Here is a 777-nt window from a genome sequence, read left to right as displayed (position 1 = left end):
CATATCGGACTGTCCTTATTTCAGGGATCTGACCTCTTCCAGCTCCCCTCACCCCTTCGAGGGTTAAAGGGATTTAAAGGCTGTAGGAAGCAGGTGCAGAACCAGTAGTGCTTTCCTCCGGGATGCTGCTCGAAGAGGTTTTGCAGTCTGTGCTGTCAGGTACAAGCTGAGACAAGGGCCAAGAGAGACTCATTTTAGACAACTTTAATTGCTTCTTAGCGATCTTTGCGTTAACCTGAATTGACGCTTAAGGAGCGGTTGTAAGTGGTTGTGTCTGAGAACTTTAATGCAACTGGGTGAGCCTTGTGCGTTCACCAAAGTGCCTGTATACTTTCTGTTCTTATCCAGGTTGGTTTTGTCTCTTCTCCCCTTCCTCTTCTGATCTGTAAACTGTTTAGTGCTGCAGACATGTTTGGCAATGGGATACAATGCAGTTTGGTTTACTAGAGCAGGCAGTATTGTGTGGACAGGCTTTTCTTAGAGTTTGAAAAGCAAAGGTATTTATATGTGGTATGGGAGTGAAGTTATGTGGGGCTTCTCTGTGTGTGTGTGTGCAGGCGCATGGAAGATTTTGTGAGATTTTCTGTCTACAGTGTATGTGCCAAGGACAGTCTGAAGCTCCCTACAGAATGAAAAGCAAATTCTTGGACTGGGAATCTTCTCGCTGTATTTTCTTAATTCTTTTTAATGATTCCTGTGCTAATAGTCCTGGCTTGAGCTGCAATCATACTGATAAATAGGGCTGAACAGCATGCTGTGAGCTTATTGGGGGGTAGG

The sequence above is a fragment of the Falco rusticolus genome, chromosome 7 (genome assembly GCF_015220075.1).
Source record: "Falco rusticolus isolate bFalRus1 chromosome 7, bFalRus1.pri, whole genome shotgun sequence".
Taxonomy (NCBI): Eukaryota; Metazoa; Chordata; class Aves; order Falconiformes; family Falconidae; genus Falco; species Falco rusticolus.
The sequence above is the reverse complement of the archived record's forward strand: the minus strand, read 5'-3'. Positions refer to the sequence as shown.